The sequence below is a fragment of the Corvus kubaryi genome, unplaced genomic scaffold (assembly GCF_017639235.1).
Source record: "Corvus kubaryi isolate FWS band 111438036 unplaced genomic scaffold, C.kubaryi_AGA036_p1.0 split3-73, whole genome shotgun sequence".
NCBI lineage: Eukaryota > Metazoa > Chordata > Aves > Passeriformes > Corvidae > Corvus > Corvus kubaryi.
In genome coordinates this window covers 1,520,843-1,532,004 of record NW_024582091.1, presented here as the reverse complement: position 1 = coordinate 1,532,004, position 11,162 = coordinate 1,520,843, and the positions used below count along the sequence as shown (strand labels likewise).

Here is an 11,162-nt window from a genome sequence, read left to right as displayed (position 1 = left end):
TCAACGGCTCCTGAGGATGGTAATAGAATACACTGCAACCCAGGACAATATTGTACATAAAATGTTTCCTGTGTTTACTAAAATAGAAATTACTCTTCTATATATCATAGATGCACTTGTTTAAATTTGAACAGACTGCTTCTCTACAGGACAATTGTAACAGTGGATTTGCTTTTTACTATACTGTCATTCACTCACTGTCCTTAATTCCTCATTTACACAATTTAATTTTTTCTTTCAGAGAAGAAGATATTAAGAAGTGCCTTTCTGGGAGTAGAGAGAAATGTTCATTCTGCTGCTGAAGATCGTGAATTCTGGAGGTTAGGCCTACTCCAGTTTTGAAGGCAAGGCATGAGACCCACAGATTGCCTTCCTGTCCTGATTTCCATCCTTTGCTTTTGCTCTCCTCCTCTAAACGTCTTCCTTCTTCTGCTTCACAGCATCTATGTTCTTTCTATGGCTTGTCCATTCCACAACTGCTGCCACAAAGGGATGAGAAGGATTATTATCCTCTGGCAGTGGGGAAGCATGTGAGAATATCCCTCCTTAGAGAATTGCTGCCATGTCCTCCTATTTCTGCCTCACTATTTCTGCCTTTTGCTTTTAAGAAGATTCTCTAGAGTTGCTGAAATGAACCCAGCTGAATGCTAGTCAGAAGGTCTTTAGGAAATGTCGCAGTTTTCAAACTGTGTAACAACTTCTCTTGTGGTTCCCACAGAGATCCAGAGGTCAAGGAGTGGTTGTCTCGGTGTCTTACAGAGATGGAAACATGTTTCTTCTGTTGTACAGTATGGAGACAGGTTAGGGTGACAGATTCCAGACATCATTTTATCAGTTCCTGAACTTCAACAAAATCTGACCTTCACATACATCTTGAGGTGAAGGGTCCTTGAGGCTCTCTTACTGCAGGCAGGATCTACATTGCAACGATCTGAAAAGCAATGTTTTGCTTTTATTAATGAGATTTATTGAAAATGGGACCTTTCTTTGTAGATTATTGATTATAGTATGTTTCATTATCTCTGAGTCCTCATCAAAGACAAGATGAAGGGAGCTTATCTGAGCCACAGATTATACAACAAAAAAATCTTTCCAGACAAAACAAAGTCAAGGTCTTTTCTCCTCAGCTGCATGTGTTACTTCTCCAGCACAAAACATACATTCTGTACAGACAAAACTGACTTATAGATGTGCATACCAACATTTAAAATAAAGAAAACTAGGAATCAGGGCAAAAAAATAGTAATGAAAAATCTCAGATGGTACAGAGATTTTTGCCATCTGCCTCTCAGAAGTTTTACAAATATCCATTCTTTCTCTCTGATTTTTTAAAATTAATTTCTTAAATGTTGTGAGAATCCTAAGGGGGAAATTATTGTAATTATTCATTAAGCATTTTGTGAGACACACCTAAATGTTTGAAGCAGATACTCAAATCTCCATCATTTATATTGTAGGCATGCTTGTCATCTGTATTTATGTTATTACCACAATATCTTCACCCTTCATAATCTACGAAGTATTTAACCTTCAAAAATTCCTGATGGCAGAGTAGTAGTATTAGTATTTCCTTCATATAGAAGCAGCAGCAGCAGGAGTGGTAGTAGCTGTAGCTGCAGCTGCACTTTTTTAGTAGTATTGTGTAGTGCAGTAGGAATATTGTGTGGTATAGTAGTGGTAGTATTACGTGTGACTGGGCAGACATATGGTAAAGACCATTATTCTGCAAATATTGAAGCATATACTGAGGTAACTAGGTGTCTAGAGGGCTTTTCAAATTTCAAATTGTTTGAGCTTTTGAGCTTTTTCCTATTCACATCTTTATCCATCCATATAGTTTTACTGTTCCCTCAACAAACATTCAAAAGGCTCTGTTTACATTGCATTCAAATATTTTGGACAGTTCTAGCAGCTGCATAATTCTTGGTCCACATTCCAAATGAAAAAGTAAAACTCATGGTCAAATTTAGCAGAAAATATTGCAGGTTGTGCAACTCTGCAAACTATTCAAATTTCTTAAGCCTACAGTGTTTGTTGATGCTGACTGTATGCAGCCACGACATTCAAATGAAGTACAGAATTTTCTTTGCCTAAGTGCAAACAGTGAGCTGTTAAAGTCTACCAGTTCTCTAACCCTTGTCCATATTTGAGATGTAATATAGATAGTTTTCAATAGGAAATGCCTACAGTATTCTTTGCTATTTTTATAACCTTCTTACAACAAAATAATCTTTGTCCAACTGTTAAAGGACAAGAGAGGCAACAGACCTATAGGGGGTAACATCTGGATGTCTGTGGTGAAGAGGTACAACAATAGGAAAATTCTTAATTTCCACATCTCAGAAAGACTGTTCTTCATTAAAATTGTGAATATAATAACTCATGTGATTACATTCTTTCATAATTTCAGAATCTTTTAGAAATTCTACTTAATGAAATGTTTAATACACAAAATGGCAGGCTTTGGTAAGGGGACATAATAAGTAAAAATGTGACATCAAAGTAGTGTATTGGAGGGGTTTTCAGGCACTGGGAGCTGGCAGAAGGGGTTTTACCCCTCGCGTGCTGACACAAAGAAGCCCGGAGGTCAACGCTGAAACCCCTCTGGAGGGCGGCACTCAGTGCCCATCACACAATGAAAAAGGGGTAGAGCTCCTCACCCAAAAGGGGCTGGATCCTTCTGTCGCTGTTCAGCAGGCACGCAGGCGAAGGCAAAGTAAAGAGAGGGGCCTCTCCATATGTGTGCCACGCAGGTTTATTCCTGAGAAATCACAGGGACGAAGAGGCCAATTGGTGGGAGGGTCCAGGGATCTTATACTGGGTACAGAATAGGTGGGGAAAGAGATCTCAGCCCATGGGATAGATGTAGGTTGCACGCGGGTTCGGTCGGGACGGGGACGGAGAGATCTCTATAGGCAGGTCTTGGGACACAGTCGGTTTATTGTAAAGGGCTTGGGTATAGGGGCACTGCTCAGAGCTGCCAGACTCAGCTCTGAGCAGGCCCAAGAGAGTAAGCAGGTGAGAGAGAGAGAGAGGGTGTAAGAGCAAGAGTGGAAGTAAGGAAGGAAAGGAATGAAGTGGAAGTGTCTGAAGTCCTGGTTACAATACAATAAATCATCTTCTGTACTGAATATTCTAATTGTCACTAACCAATCTAATACAAGATACAAATCCTATAGCATTTACATACAGCCTATAAGAGTTCTTATATTACCATAGAGTGTTACATCTTAACTTCTAAAAACTACTCTTTGGACCCCTTCTGCTGAGCTAGTAGGGTCTGCTCTGACCCTTGGACCGCTTGCAAGCAGAGGGTATTGTTCCATCAAGAGGGGATTACTTCAGTGGCCATACCATTGTTTTCTAGTTGTTCAGTAACTAAGACCTGGTATTTCAAAAGTGGCTTTCATTTCGATGTTGCCTGTAGTTTTCATATTCCCAAAATCTTTTGTTAGGCAATCATATTTACAAGGCTTTTCTGTTTCATCTTCCCCAACAGATAGAGACAAGCGGGTGGGATTGACAGGAAGGGAACCAATGGGAACAACACATAGGAGGGACTCAGGGAAGGATCCAATGGGGCATCGAGGAACAAGGAACTTTCTAGAACTAATACATATTAAAGAAGGAAAATGAATATACATAACTTCATACATAACACAAGGAGACAAAATAGTAACCAATCAGGGGAAAACATGCAAAAGACAAAACAAGGGAATCATGGGTTCTCACCATGACTGCAAGTTACATGCTAAGCTTGGGTTGCTAACCACCACAGCTGCTTCTTTGAGTTCTGCTCAGGAGAAAGAGTAGTTGCAGCCACCTGCACCGCTACAGTGTATACAGGAGTCTTTCTTAGATTTAAAATGCACAATTAAAAAATGTCTCCTTTATATCATGCATTCATACATTAAGGTCCATTCTCCTCTAATTATACATACAGTAATAGTGTATTATAATAATTTTTAAAAATCAAACCTGCTTTATTTCAAAACAAATTTAGAAGTGGATGAGAACTGATACACAGATTTCTTCAAATGACCACCATTAGGTAAAATTATTTTTTTCTGTAGCTGACTATACTGCTGAGAGCCATAGCAGGAAGCAGGTAGGTTAGATAAGAGGTGCTTTGGTTTTAAGTTTGTCCCATGCCAGCAAATCAGCATTACCCAGTGCTTACTGGATGATTTATGGGGTAAGAAACTATGCCCTGCAGGATCTTTTAGATGGCTAAATGCTTGTTAGATGACCAGGCAGGGAAGGATTCCAGTGTTTCTACATTTCTGGATTAGGATAAAGGTTAGTTCAAGGATAGTTATGGTGATGCTCAGGGTGGTTTTGGTGGTTCATCCAAGTCCTTATCTCTTAAATCACTGGATTCTTGTTATTATCTAGAGTCCCACTAACTCTCATAACTGATTTGTACGGAAATAAAACACACCTCTAAATAATATTGCTTAAGCAATTTGCAGCCTTTTAATTATACTTTAACATATTTTTTAAATTAAAATATCTTGGGCTTTCAGAACTTCCTTGAGCAAGTAGGGTATACCTCAGCCTGTTAGAAAAGAGACCTCAGAATCATTTTTCAATGATTTCAAACAGAAAACAGTTTTTGATTCTCAACTTCTCAATTTGAAAGAAAAAAGTCTTGATTTTATTTAAATGATAATGATGCTTTGAGGCAGAGCCTTCATCTCCCAAAAATCTATGAAGATATGAGAGTGTCTAGGAGGGACAATATTTGGTGAAAGTCAAAACAAGAACGCAGGGCTAAAAAAAGAGACTGTTCCTTGAACCAGAGCCTGAAAAGAGTGGCTTCTCTTCTCTACGAAACAAGTCCTGGATCGAATGGAGGCCAAGAAACAGAACCAGAGTCATGGTGCCAAGCAGCAGGACAACAGGACAAGATGCAATGGGCAGAAACTTATGCTCAGTAAGTTCCACCTGAACATAAGGAAGAGCTTCTTTAATGTGTGGTTGACTGAGCACTGGAACAGATTGCACAGAGAGGGTGTGGAGTCTTCCTCACTGGAGACATTCAAGAACTGTCTGGATGCTGTGTGCTCTAGGACAACACTGCTTGAGCAGGAGGTTGGACCAGATGACCCGCTGCCATCCCTTCCAATCTTACACATTCTGTGATTCTGTGACTTCAAGGTAAATGCTTCCCCAAATGGTGTGCAGCACTTACGCACTATCCCTGTCTCCTGCTGAAGGCGAACAATCTCGAACAAGTGGAGCTTTTGTTCAGCCAGCCGGCAGTGTGAATCAGCTTCCCAGTCTTCAATAATGAAGGACAGTCTGCCTGGTGCACCTATACAAGCATAGTTGTATCTCCTATACAGTCAGCTGTGCACACTTGCCAAGGGGTTTTACAAAGCTCAGTTCAGCTCAAAATGAATATTGATATGCAGGAAATGGTGGGCTGCAAAAATCAAAAATCTACATGTATCTTTTCCAGATGGCTGTGATATGTTTTCTTTAAATGTTATGCCACTGATTAGGTGGGAAAAATTTATTTTCTATTGAAGTGATCTTTTGAAAGAGTTCCCATATAAGCAGCTTTTCTACTAAGAGTGTGGCTCAGTGCAGTGGAATGAAAATGGTAGTGAAGGGGAATATTTTTCTCAGCATACTCCAAGTCAGTCTATTCCTACAGGCAGCAAGAGCAGGTAGTGATTTGAGACTGAAGTCATAACAGACATCAGGCTTTGAAGTGTATGAGAAAATGCCTTCTTTGAGTCTTATCACTGTCTGTTCATCTCTCTGAGCTTTTTTTTGAGATACTGTGAATACAGTTTGTTCTCCTTCTGTGAATTGTATTAAATAAACTCTATGGATTTACTGTGATAGTATATTTATAGATACACTAAATGCTTCATTTTAACACTAATCTACTAAGATACTGGTTTTACATGGTTCCTTAAAAAACACTAGGGAATCGTGGTCATGATGGAATAATGCACTAGCAAAACTTACCTTTCAACTTTCTCTTCTTTCTCCTAAGAAAAGGTACTGAACAGAATGCTTCTTGTCTTTGACTATACAAATTTCACATACATAATTTACTGAGTTTCACTCATTAACATAGACACTATTGTTCAAATATGTAAAAGAAACAACAACCCCCCCCCCAAATTAATTTTGTAGTCACACTTAGGGCCTAGTAACTGTCTCATAAGCCTGATTTTTGTAATTTAACACTATTAATAAAATTTTATTTTAACTGTGATTTTTAACTTTTGATCAATGTATTGCAAAGTTTCTATTTTATGCATATAATATGAATATGAAAATGAAAATGATGAATTTTTTTTCACCCTAAGAATAGAAGTATTTTCAGGTCACTGAAAGTCTCCATGATTGGTGAGTAATCTAACCAATTTAAAAGATCCAATATTTTCAACCAGATATGTACAAATCATTGAACTGTTAGTACAATTAAGACCTTCTTTAAACGATTATGCTGTTATAGCCATGCATCTGTCATGGGAGATGAGGTTAAAAATCCACAAAATTTCACAGCAACTATAGGTTGGTCTTGAAACCATGACAACAGTGTGCCAGAGGAATAGTGAAGAGTACCCAGAAACAGAAAGCAATGAAGAGTCCCCACAAACAGAATACTATAAATCCTTATTTTTTTGACAAATAATTGTTCTGTTTAGATTGAAGCAGAAACTGTAGTAGAGAGTAAGGTTAAATAATAACTTGGTGGTACCTGATAGGACGGAAATAAAACCTCAAGTTATCTTAGGTGATTATATTGCTAAAAAGACACACTCCCACGGAAATTTGTGTATGTAAATGATAGTATAATGAACTGAACCAAGACCACCACATGCACATTAAGAGTTTTGTTATATAAGTGTGAATGACTAATCACCTGTTTCTGCGTCATTCTTTCTTTGTTATCTCTTTGTATAAAAAACTGTGCTTGCTTGCTAAAAGATAATGTCAGCTGTGTTAGATGCCTGGCACCCTATTCTGCAGAATTGTAATAAAATCAAGTATCTCGACTCCATATGTTGATTGGCTCTTGCATACAGGGTGGAGGAACTCATAACTGGGACATGTGTAGTATTTGAAACTACTCCGCTAACTTGCAAGGTGTGTGACAATGACTCACATTCACCCACATATTGAACAGTAAATTCATCATCCTTCCCACCAAACTCCTCCATTTTCTACAATTCCTGTGTACTCTGCTCCATGACAAAAACATTCTTCCCCCATTTCCAAAACATGTCTCTTTCCTTCCTTCTTTCATCAGTCTGATTACAAATTCTGAGTGGTCAACAGCATTTATCATTTCAGCAGTTTAAATTCCTCTCCCAGCTTTCCCACCTTTCCTGACTGTATTACTTTGATCCTATTCTCCCAAGGATGGGAGTATCCACATACAACTGCAGCTGCAACCTGTTCTCTCCAGACCTGTTCTGCCAGAGGCACAGGCAGCAAACAGAAAGACTGGACAGCAGTCTTTGCTTCTCCCAATACAAAAGCAACATGTAAAGCTACCTTGTACTTGTAGACAACTTGTTCTCCCCTCCTAAGTACACTATAAGGTATAAATAGATGTAACTACTTTCAGTCCTGTTCTTTTTGGCAGCCTTTATCCACAAAGCTTGGCAAATAGGGAAGGAAGCCAGATCAATGGGATAAGACCTCTTGAGCTGGCAGGGACCTGTGCCTGTGGTGCCAGCTAGGACATCTGCTTAGGCAGGAGTGAATGTGTCCATTGATTCTGAGTTCTGGCTTTTTCTTTCTAAGTGATCAGGTCTTTCTAGAATCCCAGATCATTTTGTGTGATGTAAAGTTAAGCTAGGTAGCATAAGCATTAAATCAGAGATCAAATTTGTCACATTCAGTTCCATTTAGATGAGCAAGTAAGCATCAAATGTGGATCACAATATATCATAAATGATAAAAGCAAGGTAAACATTTTAAATCTCAATTCATTTGACCAATGAATTAAGGATTCATTAATGGCAGTGAGTCACTTTTTAATAAAACCTATCAACAGAACATGAAAAAAGCCCCTGCGGTTGTCATGGTATTTAATATAAAATGTATGGTAAGATAAATGGCTGATTTTTAATGAATAGATCCCACTCTATAAAGGCAGATATTTAGGCTCTAAAGCCATGTAGCACACACAGCAAATTGTCTGGATCCAGGGCTTTGCTGCTGGAATTATAATTAGTCTGTCTGCAGCTCCATCTATAAAATGATTCCTTTTCAGAGCATGCAGAAATTCTGTTGTAGCAGCAAAGAAATTTCATAAATAATGGCGAGAATGACAGACGCAATATGGAAATCTCTTTTTAACCCAAAAAAATCAAACAAAACCAGATGCTAATCCTTAAGGAAAATCTTAAAATATGAACAGCTCAAAAGTGAAAGAAAACCGAAAACCTATGAGATAGATATTTTCTTAGGCAGGAAAAAGTAACAGGCTCTTCCTAGAAATCCAGTGGAAATTTGTTCCTGACTCCCAGGGTATATATGAGTTTAATGAGTTGTCTATGTGACAAGCTGCAAAGAACAGAGTAACTGGGAAGCTATGCTTATTTATTGCTTTTCCATTCTTTCAGTTGGTACTCCTAAGAATCATGCTTAAAACTCGAGTGAAGGGATGGGAAAGGTTATCTGTTCACTAAATTATTTTGTCTATTTTATTTGCCTCTTCTTTGCAATTGTAAATACGCCTTTCTGTTACCTGAATTACACATCACTCATAAAATAAACTATTATAGCCACACGATACTTTGCAGGGTGAATGATTCCATCCTGGCACAAAGTAGGTATTCCTGAGTCTTGTTAAATGTAAGCAGACACCAGGATCTCGCGAGAATGGAGAGGATCTCACATTGCTGGTACAATGGGGCACACAGACTTCAGGCACAGTTAAGAATAAATGTGTATCTGAACAGGTTTGGTTAGAAGTGATGTAACAGGACTAAAATTCATTCAAAGCCAATTTCCTCATATAATTTTTGGGTGAATAAAGAATGAAAAATTAATTATAAGAGCAATGATTCATTAGAACTATAAGCAAATACTAAAAGACCAGTTTTTAAAGTCAGAAAATATAAGAATCTGTAGGAAAATTAGGTAAAAACAGAGAACTTGGAAGAGGGTCTACTCACTGAAGTGTGCACTGTTTTCGGTCTTAGAAATTTATTTTAAACTCAACCTGTGTATCCAAGTTTAGAAATATTCCAGGAGATTCCTGTTGTCTCTCCAGAAAGTTTGTCCAGAACCCAAGCTTCAGCCCTAGGACAAGGCAGGTGCATAGGCTTGTCCTCTGCTCTGTTTGCCTGACCAGTGATTTCTTCTCTCTGTGCACTGGGACGGGACACCACGATGATAGACTACAAATAATAGGAATAAAACCAGGAACTGAAACGCTGACTTGTTTGGAGATGATTGCTTGTAAAGTGCCTTAGTATAACTACTAGAATACAAAGGAGACAGAATGAAGGGGATTTCACTATCTCTTTATCATATTTAAATACAAGAAAAATAGTGTGACAGTATGGTAATTATTTTGAGAACTTGGAAAACTAGAAATAACATAATTTGATTAATTATATTGATTTTTAAAAAATTATAAAAGACAGTACATGTATTGATTTTCAAGGTCTGTGCTCAACAAAAAATTCTGGGACGCATAAAGAAAGCTGAAACAGATTCCCTCCCACTCTGTATTCTTCTCTCCCCAGGAATTTGATTTTTCACTTGGATTTCTTTTTCAACCAGTTTCCCCAGGTAGCTCTCAGACATCAGGGAAAAAAAAATTATATGGGAAGGGATGATACACCATCTGGCATCTGGCTTCACTATGTGCGTGTTAGAGACATGTGTCTAAGTGCTCAGAAATACCTTCATATGCACATACTGTATTCAAACATATGGTAAAAGAGTAACAAATCTGCTTTGTTGCAGATTCTTTGATCAACTTTTGTTACAGACAAGCAGAAAATGTCACTCCATTACATGTTTGTCAAGAGTTCTAATATTGCTAAAAAGGGACAATTCTCATAAACAGAGATTCAATAAAAATATAACTTAGGTTACATTAAGACCTGTCTAGATTTTAGGGTTGCCACTAAAGTTGATCATAAATATTCTAGTGCTGCTTATAGGCAGAAGTAAATGGTACAGTTTCATGACCATCCTAACTTATAGTTTATTCTTTTAGGAGCCAGACTAAAACCTGTGGTAGAATAAAGTTTTAGGGCCACAACATAAATGTCTGATGCCAGAAGTAAATTTTGACATAATAATACTATAAGATAGTTTAAATACATAAGCAAACACACACTTGTAGTTAATAGTTTACATTAATACTATTTCTTTCTTCTATTGTTTGACAAAAAGTTATTAAAATTAAATATTTCTGTATTTTACCTTATTCTGTATAGTCCTCAGTTTACTGTGATTGGAATACAAACTGAGGACATCATTAGCAAGGTCCTGATGTTAAATTAGTTAAATTAATGTTAGCATTAGACTTTGTCTGACCAAAAGTACTGCTGTACTTTCTTTTCCCAGAATCAATGCAACACAAAAAACTCCTAGCCTTTTGGCTGAGGCTGTAGATTTACTTAGCTTTAGTTTGCGCAGAAGGAAAGATTGACTAGTGTAGGAACATCAATTTAAAGAATGGAGGACATGACCTATGGGAAACCTACAGGAAGCAGAGATATGGAATTGTTTCTAAAAGATGTATCAACAGAATGATTAGACAGGTAGAAAGAGAGACACGGTGAAAGCAGTTGTGGAAGCAAAGAGAAAATTATTTCAAACAAAATAAAAGGCAGTGTAGAGGTCAAAGACAATGAAGAAATATTGTAAAAGTCTAAGGTTTTGCTAAAATGTCACTAAAGATATTAACAAAAATAGTGTCCTTCAATGTAAGGGATAAACTGAGCATAAATAAATGGGGAAAACAGTCTGCATTTAATGAGCTTGAAGTAAAAGGGATGAACAAGATAGGACAACAAACGAGGATAAAAATTTAAGATAAATATGAGATATCTTTCAAAGAGCAAAATCTGCCCTTTTTATATTGTTAAATAAAAGAACCAGAAAGTAGTGAGAAGTTATGAGGAAAGAAAATGCAAAGGTAAGAGTGGTGTGGAAGAGTTTCA

The 11,162-nt window shown here is 37.5% G+C and overlaps 1 long non-coding RNA gene across 1 annotated transcript; it reads right to left on the bottom strand.

The window, feature by feature from the left end:
• Nucleotides 1-47: 47 nt before the first annotated feature.
• On the bottom strand, nt 48-2,858 carry LOC121659209. The gene is made up of 2 exons (XR_006014209.1): nt 2,661-2,858; nt 48-931 (listed from the first exon to the last, which is right to left on the bottom strand). It is a non-coding gene; the product is annotated as an uncharacterized LOC121659209 (long non-coding RNA).
• Between the last annotated feature and the right edge of the window lie 8,304 nt (nt 2,859-11,162).